The sequence below is a fragment of the Salvelinus sp. IW2-2015 genome, unplaced genomic scaffold, assembly GCF_002910315.2.
Source record: "Salvelinus sp. IW2-2015 unplaced genomic scaffold, ASM291031v2 Un_scaffold6921, whole genome shotgun sequence".
Lineage (NCBI taxonomy): Eukaryota > Metazoa > Chordata > Actinopteri > Salmoniformes > Salmonidae > Salvelinus > Salvelinus sp. IW2-2015.
In genome coordinates, this window is record NW_019948182.1 from 899 (window position 1) to 17,180 (window position 16,282).

Sequence of the window (16,282 nt, forward strand, 5' to 3'; positions counted from 1 at the left end):
CCCTTTTCTTGTGGCAACTGGTCACAAATCTTGCTGCTGTGATGGCACACTGTGGTATTTCACCCAGTAGATATGGGAGTTTATCTAATTTGGGTTTGATTTCAAGTTCTTTGTGTATCTGTGTAATCTGAGGAAAATATGTGTCTCTAATATGGTCATACATTGGGTCAGAAGGTTAGGAAGTGCAGTTTAGTTTCCACCTCATTTTGTGGACAGTGTTGCACATATCCTGTCTTCTCTTGAGAGCCAGGTCTGCCTACGGCGGCCTTTCTCAATAGCAAGGCTATGCTCACTGAGTCTGTACATAGTCAAAGCTTTCCTTAAGTTTGGGTCAGTAACAGTTGTCAGGTATTCTGCCACTGTGTACTCTCTGTTTAGGGCCAAATAGCATTCTAGTTTACTCTGTTTTTTGTTAATTCTTTCCAATGTGTCAAGTAATGATCTTTTTGTTTTCTAATGATTTGGTTGGGTCTAATTGTGTTGCTGTCCTGGGGCTCTGTGGGGTGTGTTTGTGTTTGTGAACAGAGCCCCAGGACCAGCTTGCTTAGAGGACTCTTCTCCAGGTTCATCTCTCTGTAGGTGATGGCTTTGTTATGGAAGGTTTGGGAATCGCTTCCTTTTAGGTTGTTGTAGAATTTAACAACTCTTTTCTGGATTTTGGTAATTAGTGGGTATCTACCTAATTCTGCTCTGCATGTATTATGTGGTGTTTTACGTTGTACACAGAGGATATTTTTTAAGAATGATGCGTGCAGTCTCAATTTGATGTTTGTTCCATTTTGTGAAATCTTGGTTGGTGAGCGGACCCCAGACCTCACAACCATAAAGGGCAATGGGTTCTATATCTGATTCAATTTTTTTTTTGCCAGATCCTAATTGGTATGTCAATTTCATGTTTCTTTTGATGGCATAGAAGGCCCTTCTTGCCTTGTCTCTCAGATCGTTCACAGCTTTGTGGAAGTTACCTGTGGCGCTGATGTTTAGGCCGAGGTATGTATAGTTGTTTTGTGTGCTCTAGGCAACGGTGAAATTGTATTGTGGTCCTGGCAACTGGACCTTTTATGGAACACCATTATTTTTGTGTTACTGAGATTTACTGTCAGGGCCCAGGTCTATCAGGGCCCAGGTCTGTCAGGGCCCAGGTCTATCAGGGTCCAGGTCTGACAGAATCTGTACAGAAGATCTAGGTGCTACTGTATGACCCTTCTTGGTTGGGGACAGAAGCACCAGATCATCAGCAAACAGTAGACATTTGACTTCAGATTCTAGTAGGGTGAGGACCCAGGCTGCAGACTGCTCTAGTTCCTCACCAATTCGTTGATAAATATGTTGAAGATGATGGGGCTTCAGCTGCATCCCTGTCTCTCTCTCTCTCTCTCTCTCTCTCTCTCTCTCTCTCTCTTTGTCTCTCTTTGTCTCTCTTTGTCTCTCGTTGTCTCTCGTTGTCTATCTCTCTCTTTGTCTCCTTTGTCTCTCGTTGTCTCTCGTTGTCTATCTCTCTCTTTGTCTCTCTTTGTCTCTCTATCTCTCTTTGTCTCTCTATCTCTCTCTCTCTCTCTCTTTGTTATCTCTATCTCTCTCTCTCTCTTCGTTATCTTCTATCTCTCTCTCTCTCTTTGTAATCTCTCTCTCTAACCTCCTCACTCTCTCTCCTCACTCACCTCACTCACTCTCTCTCTCTCTCTGACACACCTGTTGTTCTTGGCTCTTGATACCACCAGGTCTGCTCCTCTATATTCTGCAGTCCTTGTCTGCTTTCCTTCCAGGATTTTAACTCATTAGAGATTAGAAACAACTTTGCTACCAAGCTTCTTCCATCCTCGTGGACACACTATAAGTTGAACATTTCTTGCTTTAGTCACTTTAATACAACATTGAATTAAGGATCAATCAAACACTCAAGGAAGACAGGGCACTAACTAATGGACGGTTTGGAAGTTGGAGAATGTTTATCACATTGTTCATTTAATATAAGTTACATTTCCTGTTTGTAAGTGACATGTGAACTGATACAGAGACTGTCAAACAGAACAGTCATGAGACAATTTGACTCACCTTTCTCAACTAAAGATTGTTTCAGACGTTCTGTCTCTTTCTGTAGCTGGTCTCTCTCTTTGGTCAGGGTGTTGTATCTGGTCTGTAGCTGGTCTCTCTCTTTGGTCAGGGTGTTGTCGCTGGTATGTTGGTCTCTCTCTTTGGTCAGGGTGTTGTATCTGGTCTGTAGCTGGTCTCTCTCTGCAGTCAAGGTGTTGTATCTGGTCTGTAGCTGGTCTCTCTCTGCAGTCAGGTTGTTGTCGCTTGTCTGTAGCTGGTCCCTCTCTTTGGTCAGGGTGTTGGAGCTGGTCAACTGGTTTCTCTCTGTGAAATAATACGATCATTGAACAAGGTAACAGTGGAAAAGTTCATCAGACATGACCAGGGTTGGTGTCAGTTGCATTTCAGTTCCAGTCAATTCAGGAAATACACTGGAATTCCAATTGATTTCCAATTCTTGGAATTGAAATTTGGTGATCACTTTCTGAATGGAATTGACTGGAATGTAAATGTAATTGAAAGTTACACCACTGATGATGAAGAATGTTTGAGTGAGAACATATCAAACTCACGGTAGAGTAACAGSCCTGTGATCCCAGCCAGTAGGAGAACACACAGCAGCCCCAGACACACTGCAGCRGCTCCAGAGTATCTCTTCCAMCACTGACAAGACACTGAAGCACAAATTATTACCAGAAGAATTTGCTCTTTAACAGCGTTGTATTAGCGTCTGCTTTTGTGTCCATTTGCTGTTTGAATCACTGAGGGAAATAGACAAGCTTGACATGGGACAGAACACCAGAACTGAGTTCCAGCACCTCACATATTCTACTGCTTGACTTCCAGAACTTACAGAATATTGGCTTAAACATATTGCAGAGTTCAGGCACCCAAAATGACTGCCGGCACCTATTTCAATCACAATCAAATCTCATTTGTCATTTGCTTCGTAAACAACAGGTGTATGCTAATAGTGAAATGCTGATTTACGGGTCCTTTTCCAACAATGCAGAGTTAAAGATACAACGTTTAAAATAGCGACACAAGAAATAAATGCACAGTGAAAAAACAAAGAAGAATAACAAGTCTAAATAACATGGCTACAGTGCATTTGGAAAGTTATCAGACCTCTTGACTTTTTCTACATTTTGTTACGCCTTATTCTGAAATGGATTCAATAGTTTTTTTCCCTCATCCATAAAAATTGTCTTCATCAATCTACACACAGAGCCTTTTCTGTACAATGTTCACTATTCGAGCAACAGCCCAACTCTTATGCTAGCGAACGGGTCAAGATTTCCTTTCTGACTGGCTTCCTCCGTGCAGCTCGGCCGGGCCCGTCTCTCTCCAGAGGAGAGGCAGCGGTGAATCAGGACTAGGAGCTGCCTATACGGTGGCCCGGTTGGTCACTTTGTCTCCACTTGTTCCCTGCGTCCAGTAAAAGTGGTGGCTTGGCAGTAGTGGGGGATATACTGTTGAGCCAAATCGCCTGCCCATCTCCCCCCAGACCCCCCAGACCTCAGACCCCCCAGACCCCTCAGACCCCAGACCCCTGCTTGACGGCGCCCTCGTGTGGCAGAGCCTGGCTTTTCATCTGCCTGCTCTTATCGACTCAGGCGCCGACGAGAGTTTCCTGGACCCTGGTGTCGTTACCCAGTTGGGCCTGGACATTGTTCCACTCGATAACATAATATATATACTGACCTGTTAATATATAAATGTTATATATATAAATGTATAACATAATATATTTATATATATATATAAATTAAAAACTGTAATGTTTTGATTCAATAAGTATTCAACCACTTCACCCACAAAAAGCTCAGGAGTTATTTGCTTAATAACAAATTACATTATAAGTTGCAATGAATCACTCTGTGTAAGTTTTAGTGTTTAACCCTCTAGAGTCTAAGCCCTGTCTAAACTGGGAGAGGGTCTGAGCCAACATATGGAATTGTATTAAGAATCCAAGGATTATTTAACTATTTCATTTAGAACTTTAAGACCCATTAAAGTATAAAAAAATATGTGAAAAAAATGATTGCATGAAGCATTGAATTTGGCATTTCCGCTATTAGCCAATAGAAACACATTGAATAACAGATCGTCATTACTGCTATTAGCCAATAGAAACACATTGAATAACAGATAGTCATTACTGCTATTAGCCAATAGAAACACATTGAACAACAGTAATCATTACTGATATTAGCCAATAGCAACACATTGAATAACAGATAGTCATTACTGCTATTAGCCAATAGAAACACATTGAACAACAGATAGTCATTACTGCTATTAGCCAATAGAAACACATTGAATAACAGATAGTCATTACTGCTATTAGCCAATAGAAACACATGGACAACAGATAGTCATTACTGCTATTAGCCAATAGAAACACATTGAATAACAGATTCACCTCATGGAATAACAGATAGTCATTACTGCTATTAGCCAATAGAAACACATTGAATAACAGATTCACAAAAAATGTGGCAAAGCAATTCACTTTATGTACTGAATACAGAGGGGAAATCCAACACAAACACATTACTGAGTACTTCTCTCAATATGTTAGATCATAGTGGTGGCTGCATCATGTTATCGTTATGCTTGTAATTGTTAAGGACTGGTAGTTTTTTCAGGATAAAATAATCATAGAATTGAGCTAAGCACAGGAAAAAATCCTAGAAGAAAACCTGGTTCATCTGCTTTCCACCAGACAACCTACAACACAAATCTACACTGGAGTTTGCAGAGTTACAGTTGTGATTTAAATCTGCTTGAACGTCTATGGTAAGACTTCAAAATGGTTGCCAAGCAATGATCAAACACAATTTGACAGACTTGAAGAATTTTGAAAAGAATAATGGACAAATATTGTACAATCCAGGTGTACAAAGCTCTTAGAGACTTACCCAGAGACTCACCGCTGTAATCGCTGCCAAAGGTGATTTAACATGTATTGACTAGGGGGTGAATATTTATGTAAATGAGAAATGTCTGTTTTATGTGTGTCGTGTGGCACTGTCGTGTGTGTGTGTGTGTGTCAGTGTCAGTATGTGTGAGTCTGTTTGTAGATCCAGTGTGTGTCAGTAGTGTAGGAAATTGTAGTGCAAAAAGTTGTGTGTGTGTGTGTGTGTGTGTGTGTGTGTGTGTGTGTGTGTGTGTGTGTGTGTGTGTGTGTGTGTGTGTGTGTGTGTGTGTGTGTGTGTGTGTGTGTGTGTGTGTGTGTGTGTTGTGTGTGTGTGTGTGTGTGTGTGTGTGTGTGTGTGTGTGTGTGTGTGGTGTGTGTGTGTGTGTGTTTGTGTGTCAGCGTCAAGCACTACACAGGTAAACTGTTACCTGAATGTTGATCACCCTCCATCCTTCTTGCGGGGCATGTGGGTCTTTGTGTTGTATATATCATCAAATATCCATGGAATTTATTTAATTAGGTTCTTCGTCCTTCAAATCGTAACTTCTATCTTGTATCTTCTACTGTAATTTCTACTGTTGTAATTTACTGTTGTATCTTCTACTGTTGTATCTTCTACTGTGTAACTTCTACTGTGTAACTTCTACGTTGTAATTCTACTGCTGTAACTTTACTGTTGTATCTTCTACTGTTGTAACTTCTAGTGTAACTCTGCCATTGTAACTTCTACTGTTGTATCTTCTACTGTTGTACTTCTACTGTGTAATTATACTGTTTGTATTTCTACTGTTGTATCTACTGCTGTAACTTCTACTGCTGTAACTTCTACTGTTGTAACTTCTACTGCTGTAACTATACTGTGTATCTTCTACTGTCGTAACTTCTACTGCTGTAACGTCTACTGTTGTAACTTCTACTGTTAACGTCTACTGTTGTATCTTCTACTGTTGTAACTTCAACTGTTGTACTTCTACTGTAACGTCTACTGTTGTAACTTCTACTGTTGTATCTTCTACTTTGTAACTTCTACTGTTGTAACTTCCTATGCTGTACTACTACTGTTGTAATTTCTACTCTAACTTCTACTGTTGTAACTTCTACTTTGGTGTAATGTCTGCTGTATCTCAGTTGTAGGTTTGTGTCTGTTCGCTGCACAGCTGGAGCTCTGTGTGATCTGTCTAATGTCAGAGACAGTTTTAACTGTCAACCTCATTAAAGGAGAAACTGTCTAACCAATAGTACGACACTAACCACCACCATGTGACCACAGACTTATTTTCTGAAAACCATGTTTGTTTAAAACAGTGTAGATTAGTTTGTATATTTAGTTTATACTAGTTTAGTATACTACAGTGTAGATTAGTTTGTATATTTAGTTTATACTAGTTTAGTTTACTACAGTGTAGATTAGTTTGTATATTTAGTTCATATTATTTTAGTTTACTACAGTGTAGATTAGTTTGTATATTTAGTTCATATTAGTTTAGTTTACCACAGTGTAGATTAGTTTGTATATTTAGTTTATATTAGTTTAGTTTAGCACAGTGTATATACATTTTAACATGTGATTAAAGCATTGAAGTGACAATATATTCACATGGAGTAAAATGGGACCCTGTGAATTCACACACACATCGCAGAGGATGACTGTAGTTTTGAGAGGTTACGTATCACTAGTAATCAAAGCTTGATGATGAAGAGTTAATTAATATCTTTGTAGTGTTGTGGCAAGAACTAAAACGTGCACCTCTTGGGGTTCCCAGGACCAAGTTTGGGAAATTCTGCATTACATCTTGCACTCTGTGGTCGACCATCAATGACCATGTAGAGTTTTATCATTCTATACTGTCTCCTGTGTGACATGGACACCAGAGAGAATAGTTATAAAGAGATGTCTCTATCTTCCTCAGAGAGGGCCTGAGGTCTATATTTACTGTATCCTGTGTGACATTGACACCAGAGAGAATAGTTATAAAGAGATGTCTCTATCTTCCTCAGAGAGGGCCTGAGGTCTATATGTACTGTCTCCTGTGTGACATTGACACCAGAGATAATAGTCATTCAGAGATGTCTCTGTCTTCCTCAGAGAGGGCCTAAGGTCTACATTTACTGTCTCCTGTGTGACATTGACACCAGAGAGAATAGTTATTCAGAGATGTCTCTATCTTCCTCAGAGAGGGCCTGAGGTCTATATGTACTGTCTCCTGTGTGACATGGACACCAGAGATAATAGTACAGAGACGTTCATTCACACTTCTCTTTTCCTCTTCTGTGGATGGGAGGAGGGGGGAGGACTAAATGTGTAAGGTACTAAAGTAATACTGCAAAAAAATGTGGCAATTCACTTTATGTACTGAATACATGGGGGCAAATCCAACACAACACATTACTGAGTACTTCTCTCAATATTTTCAATCATAGTGGTGGCTGCATCATGTTATCGTTATGCTTGTAATTGTTAAGGACTGGGGAGTTTTTCAGGATAAAAAATAATCATAGAATTGAGCTAAGCACAGGAAWAATCCTAGAAGAAAACCTGGTTCAGTCTGCTTTCCACCAGACAACCTACAACACAAATCTACACTGGAGTTTGCAGAGTTACAGTTGTGATTTAAATCTGCTTGAACGTCTATGGTAAGACTTCAAAATGGTTGCCAAGCAATGATCAACAACCAATTTGACAGAGCTTGAAGAATTTTGAAAAGAATAATTAGAAAATATTGTACAATCCAGGTGTACAAGCTCTTAGAGACTTACCCAGAGACTCACCGCTGTACATGGCTCTTAGAGACTTACCCAGAGACTCACAGCTGTAATCGCTGCCAAAGGTGATTCTAACATGTATTGACTCAGGGTGTTGAATATTTATGTAATGAGAATGGTCTGTATTTATGTGTGGTTCGGTGTGTGTGTGTGTGTGTGTGTGTATGTGGTGTCAGGATGTGTGTGTGTCAGGGTGTAAGTGTGTGTCAGTGTCTAGCACTACACCAGGTTAAACTGTTACTGGATGTTGATCACACTCCAACCTTCTTGCAGGGCATGCTGGGTCTTTCGTTGTTGTATATTTGATCATTAATATCCATGGTCTCTATTGTATTTATTTTTATCGATTTTTTCGCCTCTAAATCCATCGCTGTTTTCATAGATTTCTCTGACATCTTTACACACGTGTTGAACGCAGTAACTTTCTACTGTTGTAACTTCTACTGTTGTAACTTCTACTGTTGTAACTAACTTCTACTGTGTAACTTCTACTGTGTAATGTCTGCTGTTATCTCAGTTGGTAGGTTTGTGTCTGTTTCGCTGCACAGCTGGAGCCTCTGTTGACTCAGTCTAATGGCAGAGACAGTTTTTAACTGTCAACCTCATTAAGGGGAAACTGTCTAACACAATAGGACGACACTAACCACCACCACGTGACTCAGACTTATTTTCTGAGAACCATGTTTGTTTCTCACTGTATATTAGTTGTATATTTAGTTTATATTAGTTTAGTTTACTCACAGTGTAGATTAGTTTTATATTTAGTTTATATTAGTTTAGTTTACCACAGTGTAGATAGTTTGAATATTAGTTTATATTAGTGTCACGTCTGACATTTATTTCATTTGTTTTGTCTTTTTTATTATGGTCAGGGCTGAGTTGGGGTTGGGCAGTCTATGTTTATATTTCTATGTTTTCATATTTCTGTGTTTGGCCTGATTGGTTCTCATCAGAGGCAGGTGTTTGTGTTGTTCTCTGATTGGGAACCAATTTAGGTAGCCTGTTTTGTGTTGGGTTTTGTGGGTGGTTGTCTTCAGTCTTCGTGTGTCTTGCACCAGACAGAACTGTTTCGTTTTTTCACATTTGTTGTTTTTTTTGTATTTTGAAGTGTTCACTTTTATTACATAAGGATGAACAATTACCACGCGGCACATTGGTCCTCCGATCCTTCTAACTTCTCCTCCTCCTCGACGAGGAGAAGACGAAAGCCGTTACAGAACCACCCACCAAAACCGGACACAAGCACAGGACTCCTGGACATGGGAAGGAAGTTCTGGACGTAAGGGACCCTGGGTTCAAGCGTGAGAATATCGTGCCGCTCGTGAAGACTGGAGGCAGCCAAAACCGAGAGGCGATGGTATGGGAGGCAGCACGGAAGCGCGGCTGGAAGCCAGAGAGGCAGCCCAAATTTATTGGGGGCACACGGGGAGTGTGGTGAGTCCAGTAGGAGACCTCGCCAACCCCCTGTGCTTACCGTGGAGGAGAGGGCGTCTCTGGTCAGGCATCCTGTTATGCGGTGGAGGCACGGTGTCCCCAGTACCGTGCTTAGCCCGGTGCGGTACATTCCAGCTCCACGTATCGGCTGGGCTAGGTTGGGCATCGAGCAAGGTGCCATGAAGCCGGCTCAACGCATCTGGTCTCCAGTGCGTCTCCCTCTGGGCCGGTGGTAACATGGCCAGCCTTAACGCATGGTGTCCCGGTTCGCCAGCAACAGCCCATGCGGGCGAATTCCACCTCGCCGGCACTGGCATGGCTACGGGGAGCATTCAACCAGGTAAGGTTGGGCAGGCTCAGTGCTCGAGACCTCCTGTGCGCCTTCACGGTCCGGTCTATCCGGTGCCACCTCTCGCACCAGCCCAGTACCACCAGTGCCAACGACACGCACCGGCTTCCTGTGCGTCTCCAGAGTCCAGTACGCCCTGTCCCCCTCCCCGCACTTGCCCAGTGGTGCGTGTCCCCAGTCCGGTACCACCAGTTCCGGCACCACGCACCAAGACTACTGTGCGTCTCCAGGGTCCAGTACGCCCTGTTCCTGCTCCCGCCGATCCCCAGAGGTGCGTGTCCCCAGCCGGTACCACCAGTTCCGGCACGCACGACCAGGCCTACTGTGCGCCTCAGCAGGCCAGAGCTGCCCGTCTGTCCAGCGCCGCCTGAGCTGCCCGTGTCCTGCGCCGCCTGAGTTGCCCGTCGGTCCAGCCCGCCTGAAGTTGCCCCGTCTGTCCCAGCGCCGCCTGAGCTCCCGTCTGCCCAGCGCCATCTGAGCTGCCCGTCTGCCCAGCGCCATCTGAGGCCGCCCGTCTGTCCTGAGCCGTCAGAGCCGCCCGCTGTCCTGAGCCGTCAAGAGCCGCCGTCCTGTCCTGAGCCGTCAGAGCCGCCCGCCAGTCAGGAGCTGCCAGAGCGCCAGCATTCAGGAGCTGCCAAGCCGCCCCCAGTCAGGAGTTGCCAGGCCGCCCGCCAGTCAGGAGCTGAGACCCCCCAGTCAGTGAGCTCCAGAGCCGCCCCAGTCAGGAGCTGCCCCTCAGTCCAGAGTGAGTTGCTCCTCAGTCCGGCTGCCGTCGGGCTCCTCGTTGGCTTTTAGTTTTGTTTCCCACAGTTAGATTCGTTTTATATTTAGTTGATATTAGTTTAGTTTAACCAAAGCCGTATATTAGTTGTATATTTTACACCTTATATTAGTTTAGTTTTTGTGCTTCATACCTTAAGTAGTTTAACACATTTCAATCTTGCATGCCATCGATGGCACATGATAGTTATATTTTCATCTAATGCGTCTCAAGTGCGAGGAGAGTTGTCAGAGAGAGTGCAGACATACAGTTTAACACGTATAGTCTCAGCAGTTTTTCAGTGCTGATGTAAATCACACACATTTGAAACTCCAGGCGGTCCACTTCCTGTACAGCTTTAAGCGTGGGTTTAACTGAGATCCTGTGTGAGTTGACACCAGCACGAGGCAGGAATGAACAGTAGAGAAGCTCAATGCAGAGATGGGTGAACAAAGAATAACTGCTGTCTCCTGTGTGACATGGACACCAGAGATGAAAGTATTAAGATGTCTCTATCTTTCTAGAGAGGGCCTATTGGTCTACATTTACTGTCTCCTGTGTTGACTGACACCAGAGATAACCTAGTTTATCAGAAGACTGTCTGCTGATCTTCTCAGAGAGGGCTTAAGGTCTACATTTACTGTCTCCTGTGTGACATGGACACCAGAGATATAGTTTAGTTCCAGAGATGTCTCTATCTTCTTCTCAGAGAGGGCCTACGGTCCCTAACTTTACTGTCTCCTGTGTGACATGGACACCAGATAATGTTATTCAGAGATGTCTCTATCTTTCTCAGAGAGGGCCTTAAGGTCTACAGGGCCTGAGATCCACATGTAATGTCAACCTCCAATTTCCCTCTTGAGGGAGGGGGGCTAAATGTCTAAGATTCACACAAAAAAAAACTGTCTCTCTCTCTCTTCTCTCTCATCTCTCCTCTCTCTCTCTCCTTTCTATGCCCATACTTTTCATTCTGTATCGGTCTCACTGTGTCTCTCTCTCTCCTCCATCTTTCTTGAACAGAGAAAGGATCAAGGAATGAGTTCCTGTTCTAATAGCGTTTTCGTGGCTCGGACTGGACACCAGTCTACTGTGTGTAGGATAGAAACCAATGCTATTCATGTTACTAAATATGGAATATAATTTCAAAATGACATAGCCTAGTGGGCTTCTTGCACAGTATGATCTGTAAGTACCATGTAACATACTGTATCTACCATGTAACAATACAGTATCCTACTATGTTAACATACTGTTCTTACCATGTAACATATGTATCTCTTCCATGTAACATACAGTATCTATCTATGTAACATACTGTATCCTACCAATGTAGCATACTTGTATCTACCACTGTAACATACTGTATGCTACCAATATACTCCATTATAATACTGAATCAGAATGTTCAGGACTCCAATACCTGAATCAGACTGTTCAGGACTCCAAATACCTGACATCAAGAACTGTCCAGGAACTACAATCTGAATCCGATTGTCCAGGCCTCCATTATATACCTGAAATCAGTAACTGTCAAGGACTCCATTATATACCTGAATCAGACTGTCCAGGAATCCAATACCTGAATCAGACTGGTCCCAGGACTCCAATACCTTGAATCAGACTGTCCAGGACTCATTATATACCTGAATCACGACTGTCCAGGACTCCAATACCTGAAATCAGTACTGTCCAGGACTCCAATATATACCTGAAATCAGACTGTCCAGGACTCCATTAATATAACCTGAATCAGACTGTCCAGGACTCCAATACCTGAATGCAGACTGTCAGGATTTCCAATACCCTGATCAGTACTGTCAGGACTCCAATACCTGAATCAGACTGTAAACTGAAAGGTACCACTAGCCTAGTGGCTAGAGACGTTGGGCCAGTAACCGAAAGGTAACCACTAGCCTAGTGGCTAGAGAGTTGGGCCAGTAACGAAAAGTAACCACAGCCTAGTGGCTAGAGAGTTGGGCCACGTAACGCCGAAAGGTAACCACTAGCCTAGTGGCTAGAGAGTTGGGCCCATAACCGAAAGGTAACCACTAGCCTAGTGGCTAGAGAGTTTGGGCCAGTAACTGAAAGGTAACCATCTAGTGGCTAGAGGTTGGGCCAGTAACCGAAAAGGTAACCACTAGCCTAGTTGGCTAGAGAGTTGGGCCAGTAACCCGAAAGGTAACCACTAGCCTAGTGGCTTAGAGAGTTGGGCCACCCGTAACACCGCAAGGTAACCACTAGCATAGTGGCTAGAGAGTTGGGCCAGTAACCCGAAAGTAACCACTAAACCTAGTGGCTAGAGAGTTTGGGCCAGTAACCGAAAGGACCACTAGCCAGTGGCTAGAGAGTTGGCCATAACCGAAAGGTAACCACATAGCCTAGTGGTAGTGAGAGTTGGGCCAGTTAACTGAAAGGTAAACCCCTAGCTAGTGGCTGAGAGTTGGCCAGTACACTGAAAGGTAACCAACTAGGCTAGTGCTAGAGAAGTTGGGCCAGTAACCAAAGGTAACCACTAGCCTAGTGGCTAAAAGAGAGTTGGGCCCAGTACCGAAAAGGTAACCACTAGCCCAGTGGCTAGAGAGTTGGGCCAGGTAACCGAAAGGGTAACACTAGGCCTAGTGGCTAGAGAGTTGGGCCAGTACCGAAAGGTAACCACTAACCTAGTGGGCTAGGAGTTGGCGCAGTAACCGAAAGGTAACCTACTAGCCTAGTGGCTAGAGCACGTTTGGCCAAGTAACCGAAAAGGTAACCACTAGCCTAGTGGCTAGAGAGTTGGGCCAGTAACTTGAAAAGGTAACCACTAGCTCTAGTGGCTAGAGAGTTTGGCCAGTAACCCGAAAGGTAACACTACCTAGTGGCTAGAGAGTTGGGCCAGTAACCGAAAGGTAAACCACTAGCCTAGTGGCTAGCGAGTTGGGCCAGTAACCGAAAGGTAACCACTAGCCTAAGTGGCTACGCCAGAGATTGGGCCAGTAAAACCGAAAGTAACCACTAGCCTAGTGGCTAGAGGTTTGGGCCAGTAACCCGAAAGGTAACCACTAACTAGTGGCTAGAGAAGTTGGGCTCCCATAAAACCGAAAGGTTAAAAATCTGTCATTCTGCCCTTTATTAATTAATAAGGCAGTTAACCCACTGTTCCTAGGCAGTCATTGTAAATAAGAAATATGTTCTTAACTGACTGGCCTTAGTTAAAATTAATAGGTTAATTAAAATTTTAATGTCCAGTGATCTTTAAGTCATTCAGATAAACCGTCTCATTACAACGCTGACATCTTTAACACATTACAAAACATAACTTCTCGTGTTCCCTTGTTGTAGGTGTTTCCGTTTGTCTGTTCCCTTGTTTGTAATGTTTGTCTTTTCCATGTTCCCTTGGTTGTGGTTTGTCTGTTCCCTGTTCCCCTTGTTGTGGTTTGTCTGTTCCCGTGTTCCCATTGTTTGTAGGTTTGTCTGTTCCCTGTTCCCTGTTGTAGTGTTTGTCTGTTCCTGTTACCTTGTTGTAGGTTGTAGGTTTTCTGTTTCTCTGTTACCCTTGTTTTGTAGGTTTTTGTCTGTTCCCATGGGTTCCCTTGTTGTAGGTTTGTCTGTTCCCTGTTACCTTGTTTGTAGGTTTGTCTGTTCCCGTTCCCTTGTTGTAGGTTTGTCTGTCCATGATCCTTGTTTGTAGGTTTTGTCTGTTCCATGATCCGCTTGTTGTCGGTGTGTCCTGGTTCCAATGATCCCTTGTTGTTAGGTTTGTCTGTTCCATGATCCCTTGTTTGTAGGTTTGTCTGTTACCCTTGTTGTAGGTTGGGTCTGTTACCTGTTGTACGGTTTGTCTGTTCCTGGTTTACCTGTTATGTTTGTCTGTTCCCTGTTCCCTTGTTGTAGGTGTTTTCTGTGTCTGAATCCCTTGTTTGTAGGTTGTCTGTTCCGTTCCCTTGTTGTAGGTGTTTCTGTTTGTCTGATCCCTTGTGTAGGTTTGTCTTGTTCCCTGTTCCCTTGGTTGTAGGTTGTCTGTTCCCTGTTACCTTGTTGTATGTTTGTCTGTTCCCTGCTCCGCTTGTTGTAGGTGTTTCTGTTGTCTGTTACCTTGTTGTAGGTGTTTTCTGTTGTCTGATCCCTTGTATGTAGGGTTTGTCTGTTCCCTGTTACCTTGTTGTAGGTTTGTCTGTTCCCTGTTAGCCTTGTTGTAATGTTTTTGTCTGTTCCCTGCTCCCTTGTTGTAGGTTGTTTCTGTTGTCTGTTCGCCTTGTTGGTAGGTTTTGTCTGTTCCTGTTACCTTGTTGTTGGTTTTGTCTGTTTTCTCTGTTACCTTGTTTTGTAGGTGTTTTCCGTTGTCTGATCCCTTGTGTAGGTGTTTCGTTGTCGTGATCGCCTTGTTGTAGGTTTTGTCTTTGTTGTCTGATCCTTGTTGTGAAGGTTTTGTCTGTTCTCTGTTACCTTGTTGTAAGGTGTTTCTGTTGTCTGTTACCTTGTTGTAGGTTTTGGTCTGTTCCTGTTAACTGTTGTAGGGTTGTTTCTGGTTGTCTGTTAGCCTAGTTGTAAAGGTTTGTCTGTTCCTGTTACCTTGTTGTAGGTGTTTCTGTTTTGTCTGTTACGTTGTTGTAGGTTTGTCTGTTCCCTGTTTACTGTTGTAGGTGTTTCGTGTCTGATCCTTTGTTGTATGTTTGGTCTGTTCTCCTGTTACCCTTGTTGTAGGTTTGTCTGTTCCTGTACTTGTTGTAGGTTTGTCTGTTTCTCTGTTACCTTGTGTAGGTTTGTCTGTTCCCTGGTTACCTGTTGTAGGTTTGTTTCTTGTCCATGATCCCTTGTTTAGGTTTGTCTGTTCATGATCCCTTGTTTTGTAAGGTTTGCTGTTCGCCTATTTCCTGTTGTAGGTTTGTCAATTCCCTGTCTGGGTTAATAAATTATAATGCTGTGGTCAAGAAATTGGGTCTCTGTTTAGGTTATAATGCTGTGTCGTGAAATTGGGTCTCTGTTTAGAGGTTATAATGCTGTGTCGTGAAATTGGGGTTCTGTTTTAAGGTTATATGCTGTGTAAGAATTTGGGTCCTCTGTTTTAGGTTATAATGCTGTGTCGTGAAATTGGGTCTCTGTTTAGGTTATAAATGCTGTGTCGTGAAAATTGGGTCTCTGTTTAGGTTTAAGTTAATTTGCTCTTGTGTTCATTAGCATTGAAAAGATGTCTGTGTCTTGACACCTGATGGGAAAGAAGACTGCTATTTCCACTTTCTCTCTCTCTCTCTTCCTCTCCCTCTCTACCTGTCTCTATGCTCTCTGCCAGCTCTGTACCTCTCTCTCCCTCTCCTCTCCTCCCTCTCTCTTGCCTCTAGCCAGCTCTGTACCCTCTTCTACTCCTCTCCGCTCTCTAACTCTCTCTGTGCTCTCTGTCAGCTCTGTACCTCTCCTCTCTTCCCTCCTCTCCTCATCTACCGTCTCTCTATGCTCTTGCAGCTTGTACCTCTCTCTCTCTTCCCTCCTCTCCCTCTCTACCTCTGCTCTATGCTCCTCTGCTCAGCTCTGTACCTCTCTCTCTCTCCTCTCCCTCTCTCCCTCTCCCTCTCTACCTCTCTCTATGCTGCTCTGTCAGCTCTGTACATCTCCTCTGTACTGCCTCTCTCTTGTACCTCTCTCTCTCTCTCTCTCTCTCCTCTCAACCTCTGTTCTCCCTTACTCGAGGTCTTCCGTCTCTTTTGTGTGGCTTGCTCTCTCTCCTCTTTCTCCCCCGTTTCTCTCTTTTCTCCCCCATCTCTCTCTTTATCGATGCCCTTCTCTCTCTCTCTCTCATCTCTCTCTCTCTTATCCCTCGATGCCCTTGGCTTCTCTCTCTCTCTCTCTCTCTCTTCTCTCTCTCTTCTCTTTCTCGATGCCCTTTCTCTCTCTCTTTCCCCATCTCTCTCTTTCTCCCCATCTCTTCTCTTTCCCCCAATCTCTCTCCTTCCTTCTCTGTTTTTGCTAGCTCTTCCTCTTTAATCTCTCTATGCCCCCTCGCCTTTTTTTAAATGCCGCCTTTTTATAGTTATTGTCAACTACAGAA

General features: G+C 43.5%; 1 long non-coding RNA gene across 1 annotated transcript; it reads right to left on the minus strand.

Annotated features, from left to right (window-relative positions):
* Positions 1–2,061: 2,061 nt before the first annotated feature.
* LOC139027033 (uncharacterized) lies at positions 2,062–5,574 on the minus strand. Its single transcript, XR_011479063.1, has 4 exons — positions 5,547–5,574; positions 5,386–5,507; positions 2,607–2,708; positions 2,062–2,358 (listed from the first exon to the last, which is right to left on the minus strand). It is a non-coding gene; the product is annotated as an uncharacterized lncRNA (long non-coding RNA).
* Between the last annotated feature and the right edge of the window lie 10,708 nt (positions 5,575–16,282).